An 11,279-nucleotide genomic window follows, 5' to 3' on the forward strand; every position below is an offset into this window, starting at 1 on the left:
CTACTTGATATTTCAACATGAATGCCAAATAGGCACCTCCAATTCAATATGTTCAAAACTGAACTCCTGATCTCAGCCTTAAACCTCTTCCTCCCACCCTTCTTGCCATCTCACTAATGGCATCTACTTTTCCTTTTGCTCTGACCAAAACCTTGGAATCAACCATGACTCCTTTTTCCCACATTCCATATTCAAGACATTAGAAAAGCCTATTGGTTCTACCTTCAAAATACATGCAGAATCTAATCTTTTCCTGCCACCTCCACAGCTGCCACCCTGGCCCAAGTCCCTATCTTCTCCCCACTGGATTAAAACATTAGCCTCCTAACTGGTCTCCCTCCTTCTCCCTTGCCCACTTTCATGTGTCCTCACCATAGCAGCCAGGCTGATCCTGCTACAACCAAAGCCAGCGTATGTCATTCCTCTAACTCAGAACCTCCCCATACCTCCCCATTTCTCCCAGTGTAAAGCCAAAGTCCTTAGCATGGCCAAAGGACCCTCAGTGCGCGGGCTCCTGCTGCCTTCTGGCTCTTCTTCCACTCCCTCCCTCGCCAGTGCCGCTGCAGCCTTCTGGCCTCGTTGGGGTTCCTGGAATGCTTTCCCAGATGTTGCCATGGCTACTTCCTCACCTCCTTCAGTATTTGCCCAAAAGTCACCAACTCAGTGAAACCATTGTCTTCATTTTCTAAAACTTAACAAACACACACAATTACACAAACTTTTTTTTCTCTCTCACTGCCTTATTTTTCTCCATATTAAAACATATACAGTCATGTGTCACTTACAGATGGAGATACGTTCTGAGAAATGCATCATTAGGCAATTTCATCCCTGTGCAAACATTATAGAGTTCATGTACACAAACCTAGATTGTCTAGCCTACTACACACCTAGGCTATGTGGTATGTAGTCTATTGCCCCTAGGCTACAAACCTGCGTAGCATACTGTACTTCATGCTGTAGGTAATTGTAACACAATGGTAAGTATTTGTGAATCTAAACATATTTAAACACAGAAAAGGGCTGGGTGTGGTGGCTCACACCTGTAATCCCACCACTTTGGGAGGCCAAGGCAGGAGGATCACTTGACCCAGAAGTTCAAGACCAGCCCAGGCAACATGACTAAACCCCATCTCTACAAAAAATACAAAAATTAGCCGGGTGTGGTGGCGCATGGCTGTAGTCCCAGCTACTTGGGAGGCTGAAGTGGGAGGATTACTTGAACACAAGAGGTAGAGGCTGCAGTGATCGCGCCACTGCACTCCAGTTTGGGCAACAGAGTGAGAACTTGTCTAAAAAAAAAAAAAAACACACACAGAAAAGGTACAGTGAAAATACAATATAATCTTATGGGACCACTGTCCTATATGTGGCTCATCATTGACTATAGCATTGCTGTGTAGCACATGACTGTAATTTGTTTTACTTATTTTCTTTGTTGTGTGTCCTCACTAACAAGAACCTAACTTCATGAGGGCACAGATATTTTCTCTTTGAATCATCATACTTTATTTCCAGGGTCTGGAATACTGCCTAGCACATAGTAAGTTCTCAAAAAATATTTGTAGAATGAATCACGTATATAAAGCTTTTAACAGCACAGTATGTGATTCATTGCCTTCAGGCATTTTTAGCACTCTTTTTCTTCTCCAAAAGATTTGTCTTTCCAGAAACCATCTATGAGGAACTGTTCACTTAACAGGAAGCTGAGGCCGCGTGCGGTGGCTCACGCCTGTAATCCCAGCACTTTGGGAGGCCGAGGCGGGCGGATCATGAGGTCAGGAGATCGAGACCATCCTGGCTAACATGATGAAACCCTGTCTCTACTAAAAATACAAAAATTAGCCAGGCGTGGTGACGGGCTCCTGTAGTCCCAGCTACTCGGTAAGCTGAGGTAGGAGAATGGCATGAACCCGGGAGGCGGAGCTTGCAGTGAGCTGAGATGGTGCCACTGTACTCCAGCCTGGGTGACAGAGCGAGACTCCGTCTCAAAAAAAAAAAAAAAAAGAGGAAGCTGATTTTTCAGGTTCTATTTCAGGAGAACAATTTTAACATTCAGTTTCTAAGCCTGAGTTTTTTAAATGGTGTCAGTTTAGAGGGGTGGGGGACAGGTGGGGACAAAATTGGAGAATTTGTAAAAATTATAGATGAATTTTAAAAGGGATATCCCACTGGCTCTGATCAATATTTTTTAAATACTGCTAAAAATACACACTAAATATTTTATTTTATTTTATTTTATTTTTGAGACAAAGTCTCACTGTCACCCAGGCTGGAATGCAGTGGCATGATCTCATCTCACTGCAACCTCTGCCTCCAGGGTTCAAGCAATTCTCGTGTCTCAGCCTCCCAAGTATCTGGGATTACAGGCACATGCAACCATGCCTGGCTAATTTTTTATTTTTAGTAGAGGCAGGGTTTCACCATGTTGGCCAGGCTGGTCTCGAACTCCTGACCTCAGGCAACCTGCCTTCCTCGGCCTCCCAAAGTGCTGGGATTACAGGCATGAACCACCGTGCCTGGTCAAAATACACACTGAGTATTTTAAACAAATCCACTTAAAAACATGTTACAAATAAAAAAGTTTTTAGCACAGATTAATTACTAATTGAAAATTGTTAAGATCTCTGAAACATGGAAGAATGTAGGGAAAGGCATATAATTTTATAATTTTTTCTCATTCATGTATTCATGTTTCTGATTTTCTTCATTCTGTTTTTAGCTGGTCTTTATGTGTGCATAGATAGGCTCTCCTTTAAAATAAAATGTGAACGGAAGTTACGCTAACACACGTGAACGTGTTCCAAGAAGATGGAACAGCAAGTGCATAATAAGCCTTGACATAGGGATGAATGAAGCAGATTCGGGTAACAAGAAGGCCAGATTTCTAGTCTTGTTTCCATAGTCCATAGCCATCCCATATTATAGCAAGTGGTAGTGAAGATGTAGAGTAACTGGAACTCTTATACATTGCTGGTAGAAATGCAAAGTGGTTTTGTCACTTTGGAAAACAGTTTGGCAATTTCTTTTTTTTTTTTTTTTTTTAAGACAGAGTCTTGCTCTGTCACCCAGGCTTGAATGCAGTGGCGTGATCTTGGCTCACTGCAACCTCCACCTCCCAGGTTCAAGCGATTCTCCTGCCTCAGCCCCCCAAGTAGCTGGGACCACCCACCCCAAATTCCTCAAGTGATTTGCCCACCTCAGCCTCCCAAAGTGCTGGGATTACAGCCATGAGCCACCATGCCCGGCCTGGTTTGGCAATTTCTTATCATTGACTATGCACTGAGTATATGACCCAGTAAAATCACTCCTAGGTATTTACCCATGAGGAAAGAAAACTTATGTTCACACAAAAACTTGTCCATGATGTTAATAATAGCTTGATTCATTATAATCCCAAATTGGAAAAAAAAAAAACTTTAATGTCCTTCAGCTGGTGAAAGAATAAACAAACTATGGTACATATATAATGAAATACTATACAGCAATAAATAAGAACAGACAACTGATAGGTGTAGCAAAATGCATGAATCTCAAATGCATTATGCTAGGTGAAGGAAGGCAGACCCAAAAAACTATATACTACATGATTGCATTTGTGTGATAATCTGAAAAAAGCAAAGCTATAAGTACAGAAAACAGATCAGTGGCTGCCAGGGACTGGAGGTCAGAGGAGTATCTGACTACAAAAGGGAAGGAGGAGATTTTGAAGGATGATGGAACTGTTCTATATCTTGATTGCAGTGGTTTTACATAGTTATAGGCATTTGCCAAAACTCTTAGGATTGTACCCACACACAAAAGGTGAATTTTACTGTATGCTAACTATACCACAATTTTTAAAAAGTGAACAAAAGTCATTTTTACCAAGTTAGGGTGAGAATAATCAAAACAGAATTATATTGTTGCCATCCTAATTAAGTTTAGAGGCTAAATTTTCATTGCTGTAGATATGCCTGCATATGGAGTTGTGTTCTGGAAAAACTAACTCTTTTCTGAAACCTACAGCCCTTCACTTAATCAATATTTATCAAGTACCTATTATATGCCATACACTATTCTAGGTTCTGAGGATACCTCAGTGAACAAGACATATCCCTACCCTCCTAGAACTTGCATTTTAATAATAAGTGAGTAACTCTGTAGGTAAATAAGTGCATAGGCTACTTTAAATAATATAATGTAGTGGTAAGTTGTTATAAAGAAAACTAAAACCTGGTGAAAGAGAGTTATGGGGAAAGGAGGCTATTTTTGATAGAGTACTAAGGAAGGATTTCCGAGTGACAGTTGAACAGAGGTTTAATTGATGTGATGGAGGAAGCTATGTGAATACCTGACGGAAGAGAGTTCCAGGAAGGAGGAAAAGCAAGTGTATCAGCCTTGAAACAGGTATGAACCAGGCAGATACAAGGAACAACAGGAAAGCTAGATTTCTGGTCTTGTCTCCATAGCCCATTACCATGCCATGTTAAATGGAGATAATTTTAATTTATACTTATCATAATAGTAAAATTCCAGGGAAAATTTGTTTATTTCTCCCAAAATGAGAACGTGAAGGTACCATAATGCACAACTACTGTCAAAAAAAAAAAAAAAAGTGGGAAACTACAAATTTGCCAGTGTTCTCAGTTGTAAACCAGTCAGTTTAGGCACACATTTTCTCTAGAGAACATTAGAAAACTCACAGAAATGCTGGGAAAGCTGAAGAACCAGTGTGCTTGTTATTAATTTATTGCCTCTCAGCTCTAAATCCGTCCTTCATTATCTACTCTGCAATAGTGGAGTTGAATCCTGTAGACTTTTCTCCTTTGCAGTGAGCGGGATGTCAGACTTTTTCAGTAGAGGGCGCTGAAGGGACCCTGCAGGAGGAAGGGGGCTTCTTCCTGGTCGGGCGTGTTTCCATTTGCTTCTTGCTTCTCTGCTCCTGGCTGTAAGCAACATATGGCAGGGACATCCAGTAATGCTCCTCCCCAACTATTACAGGCTAAATTGTGTCCCCCCGAATTCATGTTGACATCCTAACCTGCAGTACCTCAGAATATGACTGTATTTGGACATAGGGTCTTTAAAGAGGTGATTAAGGTTAAATGAGGTTACTAGTGTGGGCCCTAATTTGATATGCCTGGTGTCCTTACAAGAAGAGGAGATGAGGACACAGAGTCACACAAAAGGAAACACGTGAAGGTAGTGGGAGAAGACAAGCCAAGGACAGACGCCCCCAGAAGAAATCAGCCCTGCCAACACCTTGATCTTGGACTTCTAGCTGCAGATTGTGAGGAAATACATTCTGTTGTTGAAGCCCCCCAGTCTGTGGTACTTTGTTGTGGGAGACCTAGCAAACTAACATACCAGTGTGCACAGAGAGGGCACAGTCCCTTGGCAAGCCACCAGCCCCAGCTCTGTGACCACCTGGCTGCAGCCCTCCTAACACCAGGCTTCATGACAAGCAGTCAGTAAAGGGGTTCTTGATGCCCTCAATCCCTGCACAGGTCCATCCGCTAGCCTCAGCCCTCTCCTATACCTTGGAGTGGTTTGCCAGCCTTCTCACGTGCGTCCCAGAGGCATGTTTCCCACTTGCTAGTCCTAACTGTGGTTTTCTGGCCAGCCTCCGTCCCCCTGCTCCCTAGAAGAATATTACCTGCCTGTCCAGTGACTTAGACTGGCTCTGGCCTGGGTCAACCCAGCAAACTTGTCCACCCTCCAGTGGACTGCAGCCACACCTTCTCCAGCAATGCTTGAATTCCAGCTTGACGAGAGGAATCCCTTCCAAGTTTGCTTCTTCCTCAAGTACTTTTCTCAGCTCTAGAGTATTCTTTGGCATTCTGCTTACCCCTTTTAGTTATTCCCCTCCTCTAGTTAATAATTCTATTTATTAAACTTTCCCTGTTCAAATTATACTCCAATTCTGGACTAGTACAGAATCCAACTGCCACAAAATGGTGCTGGGAGTAGTCCTAGGAGACAGACCTGCGGAGATGGGATTTGAGGGCTGACCCTGTCCTTGGAGTTCAGCACAGTGCTGAGCTCCTTAGCAATGGGAAATGGGAAGCTAGTGACCTGTGGCATGCAGGGACATCACACATCAAGCTAGCACTTGTGGCTAATTGTAATGAAGTTGTAACTGAAGCAAGTGTCTTAGGAGCCCAAATGGCGGTTGCAACTAACTGTTATGGCAGTACATGATGACTGTACGGAATGTGCTATGAGACGGATTTTTCTGAGCATACTTGAGTACTAACAGAAAAATGACAAACCCAAATCCTTTAACTCTAAGCTCAAGTCATTGTTAGAGGACCACAGAGCTTTGAGGATAGCCCTAAAAGAATCTTTTATTGCTCACAGCCAGAGGGCTGATATTGCTAAAAAATTAAACATAAAATTTAAGAGTGAGGGTTGCTGACTTACAATAGTTGAATGTATAGTTTTGAGCTTCCCTCTCCTGTGGAAGTAGCTTGCTCTTGGTAGAAGACTAGCCTTCCTCTGCTTAAATATCTGTGATAAGCTCATCTGGGGACAGATGCCTTAAAAGGAGTTACTCATTCTTCTCTAAATCTACCACAACCACCCCTTGTTGCCACTAGACTCATGATTATTGCCAAATCTCAGCAAGTTCCAGTAGGACAGGGACCCACCATGACCCAGGAAGAAATAGTTTATACGCCAAAAGAATTGCCACACTTTTCTAATGTGTGTCTTCAGAGACCTGGGGAACATGTGTGGAAGTGCATCCTAAAGATGTTCGAAGGAGAATAGTGGGATAGAACACTAGAGCAGGCTAAATTCATTCATATGAGTGCACTTTAACTAGACAGCTTTCCTGTCACAATATGGAAGAGAGACTCCAAAAGCTTAGGGAGATAGGCACATAGGACTGGATTTACCAAGTGCAACCTGCACACCCAGCCCCCAGCATGTTTCAGAAAAAGAGTCAGGAGACAACTCCCTGCACTAAGGCACCTGCAGACTGGAAAAGCTCTGTGGGTGTCTCCTTTGCAGGCTAGGTGTGACTGTAAGGAATGCAACCATTGAGAGAGGCTTCCTGATTTCAATGGGGATGATGGAATCCCAGAGAGGCAGAGTCAAAGTGACTGCATTTAACCACCAAAGACAAGAAGCATGGACACATTTACAATACAGGGCAGCAGGAACATATTGCTAACCAGTTGCCTTAGCTCACAAAGATCTGTGGTGGTAACTGATCACAGTGTTCCTAGGAACAAAATGGATGGGTAGTCAAAAATGTAGCTTGCATCATCATAGTAGAAAGTCACAGCCTTTTACCCAGTTTTCAGACTTAATAAATTTACAGATGCAGAGGGTCTTGATTGAAGAATGTCTCTGGTGGCCCACCCTAACCAGAGCCATGCAGGCAGGAGAACTGTGAGACATGTAGTTCAGTCTAGCTAAGTTGACAATTATAAAGCCACCACTCCTAAGGAAGGCGCAGAGCAGCGATTTGACCGTAGGTGGTCAGGAGTCGCAGCCTCCACTCTTGACTGTTACTCTATTTTACCTCCTTGGGGTACAAGGTGAAAAAACCCTCAACCCTGGTCTGGAGGGCCTGGAACTCCAGCTGACACCCACCACAGTGTGAGTGATGAGGAAAACACAAGGCAACTGGATCCAGTGGCAAATCTGCCATTTTAGGGGGGGCGATTATCTTGTCTTTTCTTCTCTGCGAAAAGAGGCTTCTAGGAAGCTGTACCTGGTGACTGTTTGTTCATGATGCTACTGTACTGATAAACTCAGACCTTCCTAGGTGGGCATGTAAGGCCTGCTTATCCCCCAGCTAGGGTGAGAAAACCTGGTTTGCCAGGGCATGGGAGTATCTGCACTCAACTATGAAAATACTGGGCAAACCAGCACCCCCAGAATCCGGCAATCCAGCCACCACTCAGCTGCTGCATTGTTTGGGAGGGAGGAAAACAAAACAGTACGATGATTTGCTCGTATTTTCTCTCTACTATTTTGAATCTATTAAACAGATTACGGGGACTTTTGGCTCTACTTCAGGATAGAATCAGGTGTGTTAATATAAGTGTAATATTTTGTAAAGCATACATACTTTTGCTGGGCGCGGTGGCTCACGCCTGTAATCCCAGCACTTTGGGAGGCCGAGGCAGGTGGATCACCTGAGGTCGGGAGTTCGAGACCAGCCTGAGCAACATGGAGAAACCCTGTCTCTACTAAAAATACAAAATTAGCCGGGCGTGGTGGTGCATGCCTATAATCTCAGCTACTTGAGAGGCTGAGGCATGAGAATCGCTTGAACCCGGGAGGCAGAGGTTGCGGTGAGCCGAGATCGTGCCATTGCACTCCAGCCTGGGTAACAAGAGTGAAACTCTGTCTCAAAAAAAAAAAAAAGAAAAGCATACATACTTTCGAGTCTACATATTATTTGGCCGTTAGTGTGGATTCCAATTAGAAGATGGTGGAACATTTACCATAAGCTCAATAGATGGAGAGTTCATTGAGGCAGCCTCATGGCCCAGAACTACATAAGGTGTGTCATACATTTTCTTTGTAAATAAACCTGAGTTAAAAATAACTTTATGAAAAAAATAAAAATAAAAAATTAACTTTATGGCTGGGTGTTGTGGCTCATGCCTGTAGTCTCAGCACTTTGGGAAGCAGAGGCAGGAGGATCACTTGAGCCCAGGAATTCAAGACCAACCTGGACAACATGATGAGCCCCCATCTCTATAAAAAAATACAAAAATTAGCCAGGTGTGGTGGTGCATGCCTGTAGTCCCAGCTACTTTCAGGGCTGAGGCGGGAGGATCGTTTGAGCCTGGGAGGTTGAGGCTGCAGTGAGCCGTGATCGTGCCGCTGCACTCCAGCCTGGGTGACAGTGAGACCCTGTCTCAAAATAATAATAATAATAATAATAATTTCCTCAGAATTTTTAGAATATTTATTTTTAAGAAGGAAGTGTGTTTCATTTTTTTTTTTCAGGATTTAGTGGAGGCCATTATTGGATACCAGGGGCAAAGGTCAGCCCAGGGTAAGGTGAGTCCAGGAGGAAGCCCAGCCTGTCCTACAACAGCCCTGTGGCACAGAACTGGTGGTGAGCCTGCCATGGTTTGCTTCTGGGCAGCAGGCTGGACCAACTAGGGAGCGTGGAAGACTGCGTCTGTGTTCCCTCAACCATCCCCAAGTTTACAGCAGCCCCACTGCGAGTTAGGAGTCATTCCTGACTCACAGTAGGGACAATTTGCATTTACGGAAAGCAAACTGGAAGGGGTGGCCTGAGCCCATACTGCCCATGGTAATGACTCCTTGCAATGCGAATAACCAAGGTGAGGCAGGTTGGGCAGGTTTTATCCTCCCCACAAAGGCGAGCCTTTGGCCGGGCGTGGTGGCTCACGCCTGTAATCCAGCACTTTGGGAGGCCGAGGTGGGCGGATCACGAGAACAGGAGATCAAGACCATCCTGACTACCACAGTGAAACCCCGTCTCTACTAAAAATACAAAAAATTAGCCGGGCGTGGTGGCGGGCGCCTGTAGTCCCAGCTACTCAGGAGGCTGAGGCAGGAGAATGGCGTGAACCCAGGAGGCGGAGTTTGCAGTGAGCCGAGATCACGCCACTGCACTCCAGCCTGGGTGACAGAGCGAGACTCCGTCTCAAAAAAAAAAAAAAAAAAAAAAAAAAAAAGGTGAGCCTTTGTTCCACAGCCGGCACCTGGCAGAATGGGAGAGATAGCAGAACCAGAGCTTCTCATTTCCCTCCATCAGGCTAGAGTGGGCCAGTGGGATCATGGACCGAAAGAAGACATTGAATGGGCTGGTCTGTCGCTCGGAAGCAGGGTCCTGGAGCTGGAGTGGCCATGGGTTGGGTGGAGAGAGTAGGTGGTATGGCCCCCTTAACCAGACAACTAAAACCAACCTCCCCCTTAGCTGCCCACCCCCAGTGAGTTCTGCCTCAGCTTCCTGCCTAAGCCCTTGTAGGATGCCCTCTAGGGCAAGACTTCTGGGGGGGATGGCCCTGCCCTGAGCTATCCTCACATGAGGTAGAGTATTTCATGGGCGCAAAGGGCATCTTGCTGACTGTGCCCATCTGCTGCTCCCACCGCACCTCTACCAGCAGCATTGTCCCTGGCTGCCCACCAGGGCATGTAACCCATTGCCACATTCTTCTTCAGGTAGGGCAAGGGACAGCCACTGGGCACAGTACCAATCATGGACCCTCGATGCTCAGGTGGGACTGTGTGCCTGCATCGGGCCCCCTCACACATCAACCCCACACGCCTCCACTGCACTTTCCCTTCAGCTAGGGAACAATGACCTTGGCTCCAGGGAAGTCGAGAGCAGCTCAGTGGCACTTCCCCAATGTCCAACTGAGGCTGCCCTCCACAGAGGTAGTGTGTTCATCAGTGTCACTCCTGTACAGCCAGAGGCCTGCCTCCAGGCGCAAGCTGCCAGCACTGCCAGCTTTGCTTCTGGGTTTTCCAGAAGAGCTGATGCCGGGTGAACTGCCCCCGCTGCTGGCACCAAAATGCCCATGCCATTCTCTCCTGTGCAGCCACAGTGGGTAAGGTGGCGGCCAGACACGTCAAACACCTCCATCACAGCACTAGTCATGAAGGCAGTTTCCTCAGGTCAGCTGCTGTGCCGGCCTGTAGCACCTGGGCCACAGGGGACCCTTGCAGGGCTAGCAGGGCATTATCCACCACCTCCAGGCCCACATCTCTGCCCTGCCTCTGAAGTTCTCTGACCTTGTCCTGCATGAAGGCCAAGTCTTTTTCCCAGCAGCCAGTGTTGGACATCACATATAGGTGCCCCTCAGAAGTGCTGGTCACAATCAAGTCATCTAAGGTGCCTCCAGCCTCATTGGTAAACAGCAACAGTGTCCTCTGGTTTGGCCTCAGCTCTGCAATGTCTCCAACCACTAGACTCTGCATCAGCTTCACTGGGTCACCACCACGTATCTCAGTCTGTGCACAACTAAGCGGATGACACAAGGCAGGAGGGAATGCCTGCAGGAGAAAACCCCGATTGGCCACGGTGCTCACAGCCCACTGCATTGTCGCCTCTGACGGGTGCAGATGGTGCACAGAGGCCACCACTCTGCCACACACTCTGGGAGATGTAGTTCTTAGAATATTTAAACACCAGCAAAAACTACAGTTATTAAAGGGAACAGGTAAGTATGTAGATAAACTTAATGCACAGGAGCTCGGGAACTCTCTTTTAGACTTTCTTTCAAAAGCTGGCCACTGAGCACTTTTTTCTTTTAAAAAATTATTGCTCTTTTTTTTTTTTAATTATACTTTAAGTT

The 11,279-nt window shown here is 45.6% G+C and overlaps 1 pseudogene; it reads right to left on the reverse strand.

Moving 5' to 3' along the window:
* Positions 1-9,875: 9,875 nt before the first annotated feature.
* Positions 9,876-11,025, reverse strand: LOC129491604 (aminomethyltransferase, mitochondrial-like; annotated as a pseudogene).
* Positions 11,026-11,279: the final 254 nt, after the last annotated feature.

The sequence above is a fragment of the Symphalangus syndactylus genome, chromosome 10 (genome assembly GCF_028878055.3).
Source record: "Symphalangus syndactylus isolate Jambi chromosome 10, NHGRI_mSymSyn1-v2.1_pri, whole genome shotgun sequence".
In the NCBI taxonomy this organism is placed as follows: domain Eukaryota; kingdom Metazoa; phylum Chordata; class Mammalia; order Primates; family Hylobatidae; genus Symphalangus; species Symphalangus syndactylus.